General features: G+C 43.8%; 1 long non-coding RNA gene across 2 annotated transcripts; it reads left to right on the top strand.

Annotated features, from left to right (window-relative positions):
* The first annotated feature begins 271 nt into the window (after positions 1 to 271).
* Positions 272 to 17,795, top strand: LOC111947407. 2 transcript variants are annotated; one of them, XR_002873226.1, is made up of 4 exons: positions 272 to 568; positions 723 to 963; positions 6,499 to 6,597; positions 16,667 to 17,795. It is a non-coding gene; the product is annotated as an uncharacterized LOC111947407 (long non-coding RNA). The 2 variants fall into 2 exon arrangements; XR_002873225.1 differs by lacking the exon at positions 6,499 to 6,597.
* The last annotated feature ends 1,454 nt before the right edge of the window (positions 17,796 to 19,249 follow it).

Raw genomic sequence — 19,249 nt, 5'->3', positions numbered from 1 at the left:
TGAGATATGTGAGCCTTAAATGACAAATCCTGGTCAAATAAAAATGAAAAATTTCACAAAGAGATCAGTTTATATTTTAAATCTCTGAACGTAATGAAAAACAAAAATGCAATAAAACTGTGTATTTTGATTGACAATCACATGCTGTATGACAATCCCTAGAATTTTAAACTACAATTCATTTTTTTATTTGTTTTTCTTTTTTTTCTTCTTTGTGTCGTTACTATGTGTATGTAAAAAAAAAAAAAGATAGTGAAGAATAAAAAAAAAATACGATGTGTATGTGTTTGCTTGAAGAACAAAGTTTTATTTTGCCCCACAACCTAACCTGTATGTCTCGTTTGTTCATTCTGAGATGTGATTTGTTGTGTTATCTGTCTGTATAATGATCCATCCAATCAGAGATAAGTGGGCGTGTCTCAGAGGAACGATTGAAAAATCTTTTCACAGACGGGCAGAGAGAGTCAGACCTTGGTGAGGAGCGGAGCTGACGCTGAAATGAATGCTTGTTTGCTACGATGTTTTTCAGAGTCAACTTTCTGTTCAGAAATGGGGAAACCGTTGTCATGTAAGCAATGATTTTTTCTAGATGTGTTTACTTTAAACTGCTCGTTTTTTTTATTACAATATATGCAGCAAAATGCTAATTGCGACTAGCTTTAGCATGTCGTTAACTAAACGTTAAGTGTGACGTGTTGTGTTACTTTTTCACTAAATGCTAGGTAAAAACAACCCAAAAAAACGTTCAAAGTTCTAAAGGGACTTTTATGAAATTGACCATAGACGGGTCTTATTTGGACTCTCTGGAAGACCGAGCACACCGTGCCGCTCGTCTGAGCCGATCCCAGCCTCCAGGCCTCAAGAGATTCCCGCCTCTTCCTCTGTCCTGCACAGTCAGATTATGCCGCAGAGTTTGTCTGCAGAGCATTTTCCCCGCCAACAGTTGGCGTGACCATCAGCTACGTGAGTACCTGTACGTTGTATTTCCCTGCTCGTTAGGGTGTGAGGACCCTCTTTGGTTTTTGGCCACAACGCAGCCGAGCATCAGGGAACAGGGGAAAAAAAGGGGGGGGGGGACTGAACAAACCCTTTTTTTCAGTGTAAGGAACTTTTTTCCCACCATTCCTTGGTTAACGTAAGATATATATATATATATATATATATATATATATATATATATATATACACATTTCTTTTAACCATGTGTGTGTATATTCATCAGTTACAAGGGATGGGTGTTACATCTGTGTTTTTAGTTGGTGGAATCCATTCTCACCCAAGAACCTGGTGGGGAACAAATAATAAACAAATATAATGTGGAAGCAAAGCTTTGACAGATGAAACCAGAAGAGAACCGGTTCACATACTGGCTGCTGAAATGACAGAGAAGAATTGGTCATCTATCATTATGGCTTAGTGGACTCAGTGTATGATTAACATGTCATTCTGATCTTTAACAAATGCAACTCAGACATTTGTATATCAAATCAAATCAAACTTTATTTATAAAATGGCGTTTCTCATGCATTTTGTGCAGCTCGAAGCGCTTTAACACACAATATTACAGTAAAAACCCAATCCACCCTTCACCCTTCCCACTCCCCTCCGTTAAAACATATGACCCATGGAATAATGACTATGTAACTTTAAATAAATAAATAAGCAAACAAACAAACAAGTATGTCTTGGCTCTGCTGTGAGGAAACGGTATTTGGGAATCCTTTCATACCAGGAGCCAGCCTGGCCATTGGAACATCTCCACAGTGCCCACCCAGACTGGGACAACACTGGGGTCCACTTCACAGCCGTCAAGCTGCAAAGTTAGTCTCCAGCTGCCCCAGCAAGGGCAAGAACTGCAGCAACAACCACCGACCAAACCGGCAAGCCCTAGAGGAAAACATCCCCACAAGAAACACTGGGGCTAAAATCATGAGAAGATACTAAAATTAAAGACATAAGATCTATATAAGAACATAAAATTGAGAATAAGATGCATACAATAAAAATAAATGCATAAAATAGCCTATACTAAAACTAATAGAATAAATTAGCAGTTAAAATCTACTAAAAGCTAAATTAAAAAGGTGGGTCTTGAGCCTCTTCTTAAAAACCTCTACAGTCTCTGCGGCCCTGAGGTTCTCCGGCAGGCCGTTCCACAGACGAGGACCATATGGCAGAACGAAGCCTCACCATAAGTTTTGGTCCTCACCTTAGGAGCAACTAAGAGGCCAGAACCGGAGGACCTCTGGGTCCGCGAGGGCTCATTTTTTAAAAGGATATCATTTAAATAAGAAGGCCCAAGACAATAAAAACATTTATAAACCATTCAAAGAATTTAAAAACCAATCCTGAAACGCACAGGGAGCCAATGCAGCGATTTTAAAACCGGTCTCATGTTTTCCCGCCCTCTGGTCCTCGTCAGAACTCGTGCCGCTGAGTTTTGCAATAGCTGTAGATTTGAGATTGACTTTTTGGGTAAACCAGAGAGCAGGGCATTACAATAATCTAAACGACTGAAAATAAAAGCATCAGCTAGGGATGGGTATCGTTAAGGTTTTAACGGTACTACTACGCTTATCGATACTGCTTATCGATCCGGTATTTTAACGGTACTCTTATCGATACTTTTTAGGACGAAAAATAAACAAATAAATAACAAATTGAGAACATAAAGTGTTTTATTTCCTCATTATGCAACATTGTTTTTTTTTTAACAAAACATTTTATTTTATACATGTGAATGTTCCAGACAGTAAGACATTAAATAATTAATTTCATTATTTTCATTCTTTATAAGCCCGATATTTCCTTTGAACATATTTCCTTCTTTTGTCCATTTTCCACAACCTTGAACAAATTTTCTGTCTGTCAAACACCCAGAGTTAAGTTAAGTGAGATGATAGAAACAAATTCCCTTTGATGCAGATTAGTTTCTATTTATTTATTTATTTTTAAACCCAACAAATTATATTAATTATGCATGACGAATATCATTAGTTATTAATTATTATTAAGTTTTAGGGAGCAGCCGTTAGTTTGTTGCGGTTCTGGAATCATAAACGCTGAGTGTAAGGCCCACCTCTCTACCTGTTCGTTGTTCGCTCCTCATGCACCCCCCCCCCCCCACCCCCCCCGCGCAGCGTGTTCACACACAGCTCAACGTACGGACATCGTTTAATTAACCATTAATTTTACACGGAAATGGGTGTTCTTAGAGTATGGGGGATAAAAGGATTTTTTGGGGGGGGGCGCTCACGTGTCCCCTACGAAACCACCACGGACTGTGTGCGCTGCCTTGTCTTGTGTGTGTGCGCGCGCGGCGCGTACTGTCTCAACAGCCCCGCCCCCCGTGCACACAAATAGGCAGACAGACCTCTCCTGTTCAGCGAAGGCAGCGAAATTAACATAATTAATTAAAAGAAAATTGACTGACTTGATGAGTTACATATGCCAGATAACGTTTTTATTTTGTGGGACACAAAAAATAAAGCGACTTCTCCAGTACCGATAGCAGAACCGTTTAGGTCAGATCTTAACAATACTGCGGTCTTGAAGAATGTGGCCCCGGGGCGCGTTCAATACCAGGGCTCTGTACCCAACCCTAGCATCAGCACCTCTGTGCTGGCAAGAGAGAGGAACTGGCGGACTCTGGCAATGTTTTTGAGATGATAAAATCCTGTCTTAATGACATTTGTAATGTGTGGGATAAAATTGAGCTCAGAGTCAAAAAGTACGCCCAGGTTTCTCACACATTGATAAGGTTTAAAATTATGAAGATGTGGTAAAATCACCTCTCTTTTCTTCAGAACCGATGATTAGAACTTCATTTTTGTCCTGGTTGAGCTGTAAGATGTTTTCTGCCATCCATGACTTTATATCTAAAATACAGTTTAAAAGATTGTTAACAGGTTCAAGGTCATCAGGAGACACGGCGATGTAAAGTTGTGTATCATCAGCATAGCTGTGAAAGTCAACGCCATGTCTCCTGATGACCTCCCCAAGAGGCAACATATATAAATTAAACAGTATTGGCCCTAAAATCGACCCTTGGGGAACCCCACAACTTATTTCATGGATTCCTGAAGAGCACGTATCCATACTTACATAAAAGTGTTTCCCTGTAAGGTAAGATTAAAACCACTTAAGAACATTTCCAGAGAGGCCCACTAGACTCCTAAGTCTGTCAAATGAAATCTGGTGATCTACTGTATCGAAAGCGGCACTAAGATCCAGTAGCACCAGAACAGAACATTTCTGTGAGTCATGGTTTAATATAAGATCATTAACGATCTTACTCTGTACTATGGTTTGTCTTAAAACCAGACTGATATTTTTCTACAATTTTTGGGGCATTTAAAAGCTCATGCAGTTGAGTAGCGACACTTTTTTGTATAATTTTACTTAAAAATGGTAAATTGGATATGGGTCTAAAGTTATCTAGATTTATTGGATCTAATTGGCTCTTCTTCAGAAGGGGCCTCACCACCGCCGTCTTACAGGCAGAGGGGAAGACTCCAGTCTGAAGAGAGCAGTTAACTATGTTTAAAAGCTCTGACTCAAAGAATCTATAAAATGTTTTCAAAAAGTGAAGTGGGAATGGGATCTAAAAGGCAGGTTGTAGCAGTGTGCTTGGGATACAACTCGACCAAGCATCTCCGCATCAACCAAGACAAATCTCCCCAGTGTCTTCTGGTAAAAACAACGCTGGTTGTCTGTTAAGATTAGTGTATGGCATGTGTAACCCACATGTTTTCCTGGCACTGTCCCTTTAACGAAACACACAATTTTGGGAACTCTCGCGAGACTTCCGAACGTGACAACACACTCAACTTCCGTGTTTCATTGAGTTATAAATAAGTGGCGGGGATGGTTTACAGGAGGCATACATTCGGGAGTTATCAGCAATACCCTTGCTACTAGGGTTGTGCCGATGGACGATATCATCGTCCATCGTGATGGGTGACTGACATCCCGATGGAGAGACCACCATCGTGATGCCACGCCCCCGCCACGTTGCGCGTTGACATCATAAGCCGCGGTTACATGTACAAAATATCTTGATGGGATCAGTGGTCGGATTAGTATCCAACCGTGTAGATGGGCCCAGAAAAATGTTTTCAGAATATAAAAACGTTCACTAAGGTCACAATTTCGGTCGGAATAAATCATTCGCACACGCGCAGTATTCGCACATGCGCAGTTTGAAAACCGGAAGAGGATACAACTTCCGCCGAGCGGCTTTTTTTCCAAACTTTATTGAAGGTAACAATTCAATACAAAACGATAACAGCACCGAGCGGCTATATACATTGACATGTCAGCTCGGTAAAATACGAGACGATCTTCTAAACGTGCTTTTAATAATGTTACGGTTATTATGAAACACCTGTTCGCTCATCATTTGAATTTTAATCCGTGTGGTCAGTGCTTTTTCTGAACGTAGCCAGGATTAGCTAACACGGGCTAACAACATTAGCTTTGGATGGTGCTGCATCCTGTGAATAACATCAGCCTTTATTTAGTCGGGACACGACTGGAAACACAAATCCACGTGATTGATTGAATGTTTTCTAAGGACTGAGCGACATTTCTGCTTTGTGTCCGCTGTGTGTGCTGACGATCCGAACTGTGCTCAGACACACGTTTAGACCCGGTTCTGAGTTTGATAGCTCGTACCCCTAGAGCTGAGGGACGGATCGCAGTCTTAAATCTCCCACACATACCGCTCATGTACCCCCCCCCCCCTTCCCATCAAACATAAAGCTGTAAATCCGCCCTCCGCCGGTCCACTTCGCTAGTTAAGTGCGGGAGCGGACCACTTCTTTTCTATTTTGCTTGTTACTTTTTCTGTTAAAGTCACTTCCCTCAGTTTATACTGGATCATCGCGGATTAACCATTAGTTGGGAAATAAAATGAAAAAAGCAAAATAACGAATAGCAGTTATATAAGAACGAAAAATGTAAAAAATACCCCCCCCCCCCCCCCCCCCCCCGACGATGTCATCGTCCATCCCGATGGTTGACAGCAAACATCGTCAACGGCCAAATTAGGGGACATCGCCCAACCCTACTTGCTACACAACGCCTTGCGTCAGACAGCCTTCTAATTCGACTTCCAACTTTCGTTTTTCTCACGCTGCAACTGGTGAGTGACACAGTTTTCTTTTGTATGTGTGCGAGTCAGCGGGCGCCAGCTGATCTCACAGCTGATCCCGGTTTGAGATCATGTAAACAAAACAAATTGTTTTGAAAAATATAAGAACTGTTTATTTTAAAATCAATTGTGAGTACTCTAAACGAACAGAACTAATAATCATGCGCATGTTAATTATTATGAATTGATGATTATGAATTATGTTGTGGTGATTACATTGTTTCTGATCAGAAATCAGATCAGAAAATCACAGGAAATACGCATATTTGGAAAGCTTTTGTCATGAACTTATTTTTAAAGCATAATTCCATGTTTTAAATAAGTATTTGGTCCTGTTTATACAGGCCAGGTTTTTTTCCATCGGGAGGAATCCTCTTCCCATCTGCTGATGGCGAGCTAACAGAGCCCACCTGGACCAAAAGCCAACTGTCCCTACTAACGCGGTAGGATACAATCACATGAACCCTCATCAATAACTTTATCGGCATTGCTCAAGCACCAATCATTGGAGCTAATTCAGCTGACTCCAAAGAGTCTTTCTGAATCACCCAAAAAGGGTGAACTTGTTGGACACTGGACTAAAAAAAATATATATATATATATATATATATATATATATATATATATATATATATATATATATATATATATATATATATATATATATATATATATATATATATGTATATATATGTATATATATATATATATATATGTATATATATGGTTATTTTGCATTGTACATATTGTCTGTCAATTATTTTGTTGTTTGTTCACTGTAAATACATAAACTTCAAATCAGCTGAAGGAGTCCTGTGTGATTTTGCATCTCCACATTTCCTCGCTGAGACGAATCTGCCCAGTCTAATGTATCCTTAATCAAAAGTGTTACACATGGATGAAATGTTTGATCTTATAGCATTGATTTGACCCATGATGATGACATGGAGGACTCGTTAAAGTCTGTTTGTTAATTGTTTTAAAAAGAAATTTGGGGTTGTTTTTATTTTCTGAAATGATTTTTGAAAAATAGGAGGTTCTGGCCCGTTATAGTTATTGTAGATTTTGAGTTCTTTTAAAATGTCTTTATGAATTATTAAATTTGTCTTCCTGCAGTTCTGCTTCAGACCCTTAATGTCATCAGTCTTCCATGGCATTTTAGGAGTGGTTCTTAATGTTTTTTTTTTTTTTTTTTTTTTTTTTTAACTTGTCCTGTCCAACAGCTAGGCAGACAGATGAGAGCTGAGGGCCTCTTGGGTTGGACATATTTTACTTTAACAAGAGGGGTTATTAATCTTCAGACAAACCAAAGGTATGTCTGAATAAACCCCTTTTGTAATTGAGGCCAAACTTTATTAATTTCAAACATGTCTGAAAATCTTTGGTGTTGGACCGGACGGAAAAGGAAAGAGGGGAAGAAGAAAGAGGGACGTTAGAGAGAGGGGGGGTAGGGGGTGATAATAGGAGGGGAAGGGGGATAAGACCATGAAGCAGCATAAAGCAACAAGTTTACTGGTTGTTAATCATTATGGTAAGGTTCAAATGTAAAAAAAAAACAAAAAAAAAAGGGCGGAGCCTGTCCACACAAACACTCAAATGTTATAAACACACCTGTTAGTTGCAAAAATGTCCACCTGTCGACATGTACACAAAACAGATAGTGTTCACACGCATACTTATGCCTTAAAACCAACTAGTGTGAAATATTTCAGTCATTCAGTCTGTTGAGCTGACACCTGTGCTCAGGTGAGTGTTTATGTTCTTCTAAAATGGATGGTGGAACGTGAAAAGAAGGAGGGAGAGTGCCCAGCCATCCCCACCCCAAGACCCCCACCGCACCAGCAGCGGCAGCCGGATTCCCCCCAACACCACACGGGAACCGGCAGGGAACAACCGCCGCCCGGGCGACCAAGCCCGCCACCCAGGCCAGGGCCAGCAGGGCCGCCGCAAGGCCCCCAGAGCCAGAGAGCAGGGAGGCACGGAGGGAAAGAGGGCGCCGCCCCAGCCCAACCAGGAGAGCAGCCCCCCCGCCGCGCCGGGAGAACCCAACGCAGGGCCCCACCGGAGAAGGACGCCCACAGCCCCAGACGAGCACCCCACCACCACCCAGGAGTTCCGGGCATCCCCCCGCCCCAACCCCAGGTACGGGCCAGGACCCCCCAAGGGAGACCCACTCCGCACTCCAGGCAGCCATCCGCCCGGCCAACGGTTGGTCCAGGGAGGAGCGAGGCAGGGGCCCGCCGCCCCCGCCCAGGAGGGGGGAACCCCGGGGAAAAAAGAGGGCCCACAAGGGGTGTTGTAAATATGGCCCGACCAGGCTCGGCCACAGTTGGAAATTTGGCGGGGCCCAGCACTCAGGAGCAAGGACCAGAACCCACCCCCCAGGGACACGAACACCCCCGGCTCAGATGTAATGTGAACCCCCCCACCGCGCGGAGAGAGCACCGCCGGGCCCAGGAAGCCAGCACCCCGGGGACACAGCCGCCGTTGCAAAGGGGCCCGTACCCCCCACCAGGGAAGAGGCAGGGGACAGATGGTCCTAGGTCCCACCTTCCTTGCAAAATGTGTGTGCGTGTATGTGTGTTTGAGAGAGTGTGTGTGTGCATGTGTGTGTGTTTATGTTGGGATGTATATATTGAGGGGGGAGGGGTGTGTGTACTAAGGGGGGTGCGGTTAAAATTGGCGGGTAGGGCACTAAGGGGACGTCTCCTGATTACTCACAGTGACGTCCCCTCACCCTCCCCACCAAGGGGCCCTAAATGTCTAAGGTGCGGTTAAAATTGGCGGGTAGGGTGCCAGGAGGACATCCGCTGCTTGCTGGCAGTGATGTCCAAGCACCCCCCCTACCAAGGGCCCTACATGTCTAAGGTGCAAATAAAACCGAAAGAGGGGGGGCCCACTCCATACGGCAACCACAGGAGGGGGGTCACTGCCTAGTAAACCCCCCCCCCCCCCAAGGCTCATCGCAGGCTAAGCCCCCCACCCCCTCACCCTATTATGAGGTTATATGAGGAAGGGGGTAAGTTGGGGACAGATGATAGACTGTCCCCCGGTGGTCAAACAGCCGTCCCCCGCCCCCCCCCCCCAGCAAGGGGGCCAGGCCCACCCAGCCCCGGGGCCCCACCCCCGGAGGCGCAGACACCCCAGGCCCAGCACCACCACCCCCACACAGAGAGAGGGGAGCCAGAAAGCGCCGGCCCCCCCCGGAGCAAGCCCAGGCCCCCACCCCCAAACGCCGGCCCTAGAAGAGCTCTGGTCAGGCCTCGACGGGACCGAGGCAGCCAACCGGCCGGGGAAACCGCCGATGGCCTCAGCGGAGACCCCGACCCGTCAACCCCCCCTGCCCCGTACCAATAGTGGCCCCCCCCCTCCCCCAGAATGCCCCCCCACAGGACAGGGCCGACAAGACCCCCACCCCACCCCCAGACCCCGCAGCCGAAGCGGATGACACCCAGAGCGACCGGGGGCCCCAAGAGGGTTGTCCCGTCCCGCCCCAGAGCCAGGGAAGGGCCGATCCCAGCCCCAGGTGTAGACGGGAAGCCCATCCAGCGCCGCTGGGCCCCCCCCCCGAGCAGCGCCCCCCGCCAACCCCCCCCAGCACAGGCAAAGGGACCACCCCCCCAAGCCAAGCCAGACCACCACCCCACCCCCCCCACCACGCACCCCCACACCCAAGCCCAGAGGACCACGCAGCGCCCCAGGCCGCCCCACCCAGGCGCCGGACCCGACCCCCCGACCAACGGAGCCCCCACCACCCCCGGCCAGGCACCGGAGGCCCCGACCCCCACCCCGGCCCACGGCAGAAGGGCAAGGAGCAGCGACGACCATGCCCCCCCCACCCCCTAAGTCACGGAGTTAGCTATGGGAGACCAGAGAGACCGAATTCTTTCAAAGTTACTTGAACTTTGGGCTGACATTTTTTCCAAGCTGATATGATCAAGCAGCAGATTTCTGTGTTGACTTATATTTATATTTTTTTTGCTTTTCCAATTTATTAAAATAGTTTTTTTAGCAATGCAAAGAGTTATGAAAATGATAGAGCCTAATCCTCCTTCTACATCGATGGCACTCATGTCACCAAGCACACAAAGTGACGGTGAAGCTGTGATTGAAACCTTAAGCCAGACTGATAGATCGGCACATACCTGCTGCCAGAGAGCCTGGACAGGCGTGCAGAACCATAGTGCATGCATGTAATTGTCGGGTAGATTACTGTCACAGTGCTGACAAATGTCTGAGTTACTGAGACCCATCTTGAACATGCTCTGTCCAGTGTAGTAAATTCTGTGAAGAGTTTTGAAATGGATTAGCTGCAGATTTGGATTTTTTGTCATTTTAAAGGTGTTTAGACAAAGTTCTGACCAAAAACTTTCATCTGTGCTGATGCTCAAATCCGCATCCCATTTTGTTGTCGGAAGTGAAATATTGTTATCTAAATTACATAAAAGTTTGTATATTTTGGAGAGAGTTTTATTCATTGAGAAATTGATCAGAGTGGTAACTACATCTGGTAGCTTTAAATCGTTGTCTCTGTATTTAAACTTTTTAGTAATAATTGATTTAAGTTGCTGATATTCCAAGAAGTTATATATTCCATGTTTGTCTTGAAGTTCCTGGGGAGTTATGAATCTTCTATCAATAATTATGTGCTCTAGTTGTTTTATGCCCCCTGCTTGCCAAGCTGGGAAGTGGATAATTTTTTTGTTTATGAGGATGTCTGGGTTGTTCCAGATGGGTGTCATTTTGCACGGTTGAATTGATGATTTTGATATTTTGAGAAATTCCCACCAGGCTGTTAAAGTGGCATTTATATTAATACTTTTGAAACAATCCTGTTTTTTAACTATTTGACTAATAAATGGAAGATCTGACAGGTTGATCTTTCCACATAACGCCTGTTCCAAGTCTAACCATGAGTTGGTTTCTGGATTATTTTTTAACCATTTTAAGATGTATTGTAATCTATTTGCAAGAAAGTAATTGTGGAAGTTAGGTAATTCTAATCCTCCACAGCTTTTTGCAGATTTTAAAGTTTTTAGACTAATTCTTGCAGGTTTATTGTTCCATAGAAAGCTTGATATGGATGAGTCTAATGTTTTGAACCATTTTAATGGCGGTTGTGTGGGAATCATTGAGAAGAGATAATTAACTTTGGGTAAGATTTTCATTTTAACCGTGGCTACCTTGCCCATAAGGGACAAAGGCAGGTTGGTCCAGCGTGTTAGGTCGTCCTGTATGTTTTTCAGTAATGGGGTGTAGTTTAGCAGCACCAGTTCTGATATTTTGGGGGATAAATAAATACCTAGATATTTTATATTGCCTGATTTAACTGGTATTGTGAGTCCTTGCTCCGCATTACTGTTCAGTGGTAATAAAACAGATTTATTCCAATTAATGGAATAGTCTGATATAGAAGAGAATTCATTAATGATTGTTGCCGTTTCATTTACAGAATGTATATTACTTAAAAACAGTAATATGTCATCTGCATAGAGACTAATTTTATGATGGCTGTGTTTGGTTTTAATTCCTTTAATACTCTCATTCTGTCTTATTGCTGCAGCTAGAGGCTCGATAAATATTGCAAAAAGCGAGGGGGAGAGTGGGCAACCCTGTCTAGTTCCTCTTCCAAGAAAAAACCTGTTGGAAGTCTGTTTATTAGTTCTAACTGATGCATTGGGGTTGTGATATAATATTTTGATCCAATTGATGAATGATTCTCCAAACCCAAACTTATGGAGGGCAGCAATGAGGAACTTCCAATTTACTCTATCAAAGGCTTTTTCAGCATCCAGTGATAGTATAGTCATTTCCTGGTTTTTGATGGTGGCAAAGTCTATTATGTTAACGAGTCTGCGGACATTGTCATCCGAGTGTCTGCCTTTGATGAATCCAGTTTGATCAAAGTCAATTATGTGAGGAGTGACTTTTTCTATTCTCTGTGCTAGTGCTTTGCAGATAATTTTTACATCTGCATTAATTAAAGAAATGGGGCGATAGCTTGAAGGACTCGTGGGGTCTTTGTCTGGTTTTAGAAGAAGGATAATGTTGGCAGAGTTCATGTTAGGTGGTAGAGATTGGCTTTCATTGATAAATTTTACCGTTTTATAAAACGTTGGTGCCAGTTGTTCCCAGAATTCCTTATAAAACTCTGCAGGAAAGCCGTCAGGCCCTGGTGCTTTACCATTAGGCATAAGTAACAGAGCTTCATGAAGCTCAGACAACGAGAGCGGAGAGTCTAAATTTGTGATTTGATCTTCGTTTAACTTGGGCAGGTTTATATTGTTGAGAAATGAGTTGATGCTTTGTTCTGATGGATTGATCTGTGGAGTGTATAAGTTTTGATAAAAGTCTTTAAACGCATTATTAATTTTTACCGGGTCATGGGTGACATTCCCTGTTTGGTCCATAATCGAAGTGATTGTTGATTTTTCTTTATTAATTTTAAGCTGATTAGCTAGAAATTTGCCAGATTTATTTGAGTTTTCATATCTTTCCAGTCGAAGCCTTTGTATCTGGAATTGTGTTTGTTTATTGATGATGTCATTTAACTGCAGTTTTAAATTTTTCAGGTCGCCCAGTATGTGTTCCTGTGCAGAAGCAGCATAAGCAGTCTCCAGAGTTTTTATTTTATTTCCTAATTCTAATAAATCTGCTTTCTCCTTGCGTTTTTTATGCGTTGAATAAGAGATGATTTTCCCTCTCATGACTGCTTTTGCTGCTTCCCAAAGAATACTTGGTGATATTTCAGAAGTATCGTTGAATTCTAAGAAGGTTGCCCACTCTTTTTTAAAGAATTCAATAAATTCCTGGTCTTTTAACAGAGACGTATTAAACCTCCAGGTTGAACCCGAGGGTCTGGGTACTTCCCTTGAAATAGTAACAGAAACTGGTGCATGGTCACTGATAATAATTGGATGAATGTTGGAACTTTTAATTTCTTTCAAAAGGGAGTTACTGACTAATAAATAATCTAAACGAGATTGTGAATGGTGAACTGGAGAAAAAAAGGTGAACCCCTTAGTGCTTGGATGACATGAGCGCCAAGCGTCGCAGAGACCCAGATCATTCATGTACTGCTTTAGAATACTTGCAGACTGCCATGTACGCTGGTTTGCTGCTGTGCTGAGTCTGTCAAGTTCAGGGTCCAAAACAAGGTTGACGTCTCCTCCTATAATGATTGTGGAGTCAGAGTGAACTGAGAGTGAGGTGAAGAATCTGTGAAAGAAGGAAGAGTCGTCAACATTCGGGCCATAGATGCTGGCGATGCAAAAGTCTTTATTCTGAATGGATATATTAATGATTACAAATCTGCCTTCTGGGTCAGTAACTGTATCCTTATGAGTAAATGTAACATTTTTATTAATCAAAACTGCAACCCCTCTTTGTTTGGAGTTGAAACTGGCAGAATACATAGCTGGATACTGGGAACAGCACAGGAGTTGACCAGCTGATAAAGATAAATGGGTCTCCTGCAGCAGAGCTATATCTGCTTTAAGATCATTCAGGTGATTTAACACTTTCAATCTCTTTGGCCCAGAACCAAGTCCACGCACATTCCAGCTAACGATGTTAAGACTGCTCATAGCTGTTCTAACCGGGAGAGTGCAAGGCTAAATAGTGCGTGTGCCCGTCCGTGTGCGCGTGCCCGCTGTGCGTACCTGCTACACTGACAAGCGCTATGCGTTGTGGGTGAACGTGTCTTGGCTATGAGCTGCATGTTACGTGCGTCCTGTGTGAGCCTAAGTGAGGTTTTTGCAGTTTATCAACGTGTGTGTGCGGGATCGCGTGTGCATGCTCTTATGCGCGCTAGTATGCGCGCGCGCCCGTTCCGTGCATAAATAAATACTCACCATGGTTGCGTTGACTTTACCTGATTCACATATGAGGACATGGGAAGGGGGGGGGACAAGAGAAAAGAGAGAGGGAAAGAGAAAGAACAAAAAACAAAAACAACGAAACAACAACAGAAACATGAATGTGAGAGAAAGAAAAAACACTTTTCCTGAGAGGTGTGGATTATTGATGATCCGATTATTTCCTAGTTAAATAAGTTTGCGGGTTTCTTCTGGGCAGCGCAGATGTCAGTGCGCCTCAGAAAGCCTTCAGCACAGCCAGGGTGTTACCTCTGGGTCCCGGAACAGCTTGCCATTCACAAAAAGTTTATCAACAGCAACCACCGCACGGGCTCCAGCAGACAGGTGCTTCCTCCTCAGCGGGAAGAGGATTTTCCGACGGCGGAGGATCTCGCCTGGAAACTGATCATTCACGCTGTAATGTGTGTCTTTCAGCTCGCGCCCTCTGCTTTTTACCTGCATCTTTTGTTTATAATGTTCAAATTTAGCAACAATAGGACGGGGACGCTGATTGTCCGGCCTTTTTCCTCCGAGCCGGTGAACCCTGTGGAAGGAGATCTTCTGGACTTCTTCCTTGGGGAGTTTCAGGTGGACCTCTATAAAGGACTTAACAATGTTCTCCGGGACTTCCCCTGCCTCTTCTGGAATCCCTGCGAACACTAGATTGTCCCTCATGCTCCTCGCCTGAAGATCCAGGAGGGTTTCCTTGATGGATCGGTTTTCCTCAGAGAGACGGGCGGTGTCGTGGCCCAAGATCTTCACGGTCTCTCTGAGGGCCTGGTTCTCCGCTGCGAGCTCCTGCACCTGCTGTTGGCTGAACTCCAGAGACTCTCGCAGACCTTGGAATTCCTTATGGAGGATCTCCAGCAGATTTAAACGGCAATCAAGGCTGGAGAGCCTTTTATCAATTGAATCCAGGATATCACTCATGTTGCTGCCTGGGGAGGAGGCAGCCCCCGGGGAGTCTTCGGGACGGTTGCGTTTGGTGGACGGAGTGGCGGTGTTGGATTTCTTCATGAGGCAGGTATTGAAACACTCGTCGATGTAATTCTCCAGATCCTCCAGGTCCTCCAGGTCATCCAGGCTGGCAAATGCTTGACAAACTTTTTCAGATTTTTATTTTTTAAACTTTCTGGATTATTTAAATATGGCGGTGTAATTAAATAAATCAAAAATGTTTGTTCACAACTTACGCGCCGCCAAGTAAACTCACCACACTCCTCTCGTCGGCTCTCGCGATACTACAGCATCACGTGCCAATATGATGTTCTGAGGTCCATTCAAAACAAATGTTTTTGTTTTGAATGGAGCCACTGCATCTTTGGAAGACTGAAGTCTGTTATTAAAATGATCAAAAATAAAATCACTGGGTGCAGGTAAAATCTGAGGAGTTTGCTTAAAAATATTAATAAAACTTGCAGCCACTTCAGGAGTTACATACCGTTTCCTCACAGTTCTCACTGAGGTTCTCATCTTAAACACGTCTATCGTTGCATTTTCCCCAACGTGTTTTCAGTGTGTCTAAGACTAAATCTTGTCACTCCCACATATTTAAAGTTCAAGCCCCGTTAGCTGTCACACATGTACGTGTGGGACATTTATTCTCCTCAGCTGCCCCGACTCCCGCGGGAGCGGTGAGCTGCCCTAACAGCCGTGCATAAACCGTTTGTGGTCGGGGTGACACGCCGCCGCGCGCTTAACCAAAACCCTCCGGGTCTGTGCGACCCAGAGAAAAGTTCAGCACAGACTGCATGTATTTAGAAAATTACGAGCGAATAAATACGTTCTAAAGGAAAGTAAGGAACTCGTTAATGTGGTCCGGGGAGGGAGGAGGCTGTCGGGTTTCCTGCTTTCAAGCCCCGTCATTGTCACGCCCCCCAAGAGTCATATACCCCACTGTGGTTGGTTGGTCAGCTCCGCGCACGTCAATAAAAAAGTGTCTTTCATACAAACTGGCAGGCCGAATTAAAATTGAACTTTCATATTGAGGCAGGGGCCGCAAAATATCATCTTGGGGGCCGCGAGTTTGAGATCCCTGCTGTAGACTGTGGCACTGGTACACTCGCAGCAGGTCGGAAGAACGAATCAATAGTTCGCTTACCTATAGCTCAGACGTGCGCACATATCAGGTTGTGATGATATTTGTCTCCGTTTCCTTCCCACAGATGTTTACGCGCGTGTGAATATCTCTAAGCCCCTCCCCCACTCAGTGGCATTCCCTATTCTTCTCACACGCATTAGACCCATGACAGAGGCATCACGCGAGTGTGTGCTCGCGTTTCATGAATATGTGCGCGAGTGTTTGCCTGCGTGCGTGTGGGCTCGCGTCTCATTGATTATTTCATTGATCATTGACGTGCCCCTTCTATGTTTAATGTATTAAAAAAACGAAGGGTGGGGGAGGCATATTGACTGGTAGCACATGTGCGACTGGATGTAAAGTTTAGTCGCACACTCTCAAATTTTGGTCGCAAAATGCGACCATTTGGTCGCAGTCTGTAGAAATGCTTTCTAAGCCTTAAATTCTTCAACAGTGCATTTATGAATTTGATTTGAGGTGTTTAGGGTTGCTTTATCATTTATTATAGAAAAAGGGAAAAGAACATGCATGTGTTTTCCTTGAAAGTAATGTCTTTCTTTTCTCCTCTTTCTAAAGGACCAGCAGCAGCGTGGACGGCCTGCTGCCAGAGGTAAGAAGAGCAGCAAAGGTAAGGGCTGTTCTCCTTCCTGCATCTGTTGTGAGGTTCAGCCAACGCTCTGACATCACAGCTTTTTATAGTCTTTTTTTAAAGTGATGACATCATAACTAATCCAGGTCCTAAAATACAGGGCTGTGATGACTTGTTATGACAACGTGTCACAATGTGTCATAACGTGTCATCACAGCCTTGTTTTGTTATGACGAAATATGACATCACTGATGACATCAAACTCATCAAGCAAAATGTCATTTGACTCCATCATATTTTTTAATATATATCACCCCGACTTTCTAAACTTTAATTGGACAGACTGCAGTTCAAGTACTAGATCCGCAATCAGAGAGCATTTGCTGTTCAAGGTTTTTAAAGCCTTTATTTTAGAACAGTTTTTAAGAACTTCCATGATGAGTTTCTTTAGAAGAACTGCGGTGAACATGGGCTTTCTTCAGGAGGGCCAACTAGATTGTTTGCACCAAGAAAATGACAGTTTACGTCACAGGATCGAAACTCTTCGTGGCACTTTGGGTAACAGCAAAAAGGTGGAGGAAATGCACAAAGACGTCGACAAACGGAAGAAAGCGGCCTCTAAACTGAACAAAAGTTTGAAAAAAGAACTTGACAAACTAAGTAGGCAGCTTCGGATTCAGATCGATTTGGAAAACAAATGTAAACGTTACCAGGACAAGATAGAAACGCTCAACCGCATGAATGAAATGTATCAAAGACAAACGACAAGCGTCATAGAACAACTGTCGGACAAGACAACCCTGGAAAACAAACTGAAGGGGCTGAAAGCCAAGGAAGCGCTTTTGAGAAACAATAAACTCCAAATTGAGAAAGACTTAAGGTGCGCTGACCCTTCACAACACAACGGTTTCAAAAAGATCAAAGAAAAAGAAGTTTTAGTCCAACAGTTAGAAGAGGAAACAGAAACTCTTGAACAAATGCTTAGAGAAATGCAGGTTTCTGTCCAGGAAAAGGAAAACTTGACCAAACATTTGATTCAAAGAGGTTCATTGTGTCTATAAAATTACACTGCGTATTTAATTTATTTTTTATCAGACACTGGTTTGTTTTGTGATGTAAAACGTACCGACATGTTTCGGTGGAATGTCTTCCACCTTCATCAGGGTCGTCATCAGGTGGTGGTGTGTGATGTCTTTAAAAAACAGCTGATTGTGACGGAGGCGGAGTCACCTGTCAAACTTTGACAAGTGACTCCGCCCCTTGATGTCCGTTTTTTGCTGGAGGATATTGCTCCAGGTGTGGGAGAGCAGGAAGGCCCCCTCATCCCTGTTCATGGAAGTGTGGGCTCACTTTCTTATCTCCACCGCCTCCCTGATCCATCTGCGGTGTCTGTTGTCTTCAGTGCGGAGGACTTTGGCCTTTTCCCAGTCCATGATGTGGTTTTCCTGCTTGCAGTGGTCCGTTATGGCTGATTTCATATTTTCTTGTACTGCCTGATGTCGTTTGGCGCTTGTTAGTATTTTATTTGTTTCCTTTTCACATTATTTTTGATGTTCCATTTTTCTTGTGATGAAGGTGCGTCCTGTTTCTCCGATGTACGTTTTATTGCTGGTGTGACATGGGATTTCATAAATGACGTTGCATTTCTTATTTTGTTCGATCTTGTCTTTCGGGTGAACAAGTATTTGCCTGAGTTTTTTATACGGTTTGACTGGGGTGCTGATGTGATGTTTTTTCATAGCCCTTTGGATGCGTTCTGTCATTCCTCTGATGTACGGCAATGTAACCATGCCTTTGTTTTCTGATTTCTTCGTTAGATTTTTCTTCCCTGCTTCCTTGTATTTTTTCTGCTCCACCTGTGTTTGTCCCTTTTTTATGGCCCTTTTTTATGGATATTGACATCTGGTAAGTGCATTTTGTATGTGTTTTTTCTCCTCCGTTTTGTCTTCCCCCTCCGTTACCAGTTCTGCGGGATCAAATAAGGTTCTTACGACAGATATTTTGTGAGTGGTAGGATGTTCTGAGGTCCATAATAAATATTGATCTGTGTGAGTTGGTTTCCTGTGTATTTTTATTTTTATGTCCCCGTTTTCGGTGTGCGTGATGTTTATATCCAGGAAGTTGATGGAGTTGTCTTTCTCCTCTTCATGTGTGAACTTGATTTGTCCCGTATCGTCCATGGTGTTCAGGTGGTCTGTGATCTCTTGCGTGTGTCCTGTTTTGATCTTTTCCAGAATGTCATCGACGTAGCGTTTCCACAAGGTTGGACGGCAGTGCTCTGGTGCGGATGTTATTGCTTTCTTTTCCAGGTCTTCCATGAAAAAGTTGCACATTGTGGCTGATAGTGGGTCGCCCATGGGAAAGCCTTCCTTTTGTCTGTAAATTGTGTTACGGAATTGGAAATGCGTGGATGTAGTGATTAAATGGAGAAGTTGTGTAATGTCGTTTACTGTGAGATTTGTGCGTTTACTGTGAGATTTGTCTGCTGTTAACTGTTCTTGGACTATTTGCAGTGTGGCTTCTACTGGAGTCCTGGTGAATAATGATACTACGTCATGTGAAATGAATAT

The sequence above is a fragment of the Oryzias latipes genome, chromosome 4 (assembly GCF_002234675.1).
Source record: "Oryzias latipes chromosome 4, ASM223467v1".
In the NCBI taxonomy this organism is placed as follows: domain Eukaryota; kingdom Metazoa; phylum Chordata; class Actinopteri; order Beloniformes; family Adrianichthyidae; genus Oryzias; species Oryzias latipes.
Note: the sequence above shows the minus strand (reverse complement) of the source record. Positions and strands in the feature narration are given on the sequence as shown.